Source organism: Vombatus ursinus, unplaced genomic scaffold (genome assembly GCF_900497805.2).
Source record: "Vombatus ursinus unplaced genomic scaffold, bare-nosed wombat genome assembly UNPS02014812.1, whole genome shotgun sequence".
Classification (NCBI taxonomy): domain Eukaryota; kingdom Metazoa; phylum Chordata; class Mammalia; order Diprotodontia; family Vombatidae; genus Vombatus; species Vombatus ursinus.
Window position 1 is genome coordinate 76,038,217 of NW_020954590.1, and position 734 is coordinate 76,038,950.

Consider the following 734-nt stretch of genomic DNA (forward strand, 5'->3'; position numbering starts at 1 on the left):
TTTTTTTTTTCAATTTGAAGCTATTATCTTGGGAAAGGAATAGAGAACGAGAAAAGTAGTGTTGATTACCCCACCCTTCCTCACTCTCCTTTTGTAGCTTTTTCACTTGCTACAGTCTCTTCCACCTTTTTTTTTAAACTGATAATGCTTTGGTGAGTGGGAGGGGGTCCACTGACAATCTTTTAACTATATTTTAAATGTAGAACTTGTTAGATTTGGGAGTGCTACATGGGCAACTGTATTCTTTTTGTTACAGAAAATTTCTACTTCTAGTTAGATGTGATTGATCATCTATCAGAAGCGCTCAGGTTTTCAGCGTTCTTCCCGTGACAACGCTAGATTCAAAAGGAAAGTGCCTGGCAGATACAGAGTTAGTTGTCTTTGCATGTGGATATCGAGTTGTTGGTGTGATACTCCTTTTTTAGGTTGATGTAAATGACTACCATAAAAGCTTGTGTTATGTGGACTCAAGATCACTTCTTTAGTTCATCAGGTTCTCTATCATCATGCTTATTTCTAAACTGATTAAAAACTCATGAAGAGAGAGGCAGTGCCTGTATATGTGGTAATGCTGTTGGCATCTAGTTAGTGGTTTTCCTCTGTTAACATAAAGCAGATGAGATAGCAATCTTCTTACATATGAATCACTTAAAATTTTAAATGGAAATGCTAACTTGAACTTGTTAGGTGAAAGAATCCATTTATTTCATAATATTTATTTCATAATTTCAATC

At 35.3% G+C, this 734-nt stretch overlaps 1 protein-coding gene across 1 annotated transcript in view; it reads left to right on the forward strand.

The window, feature by feature from the left end:
• LOC114054308 (XK-related protein 4-like) overlaps window positions 1-734 on the forward strand; it is a 463,082-nt gene that overhangs the window by 1,624 nt on the left and 460,724 nt on the right. The window lies entirely within an intron of this gene.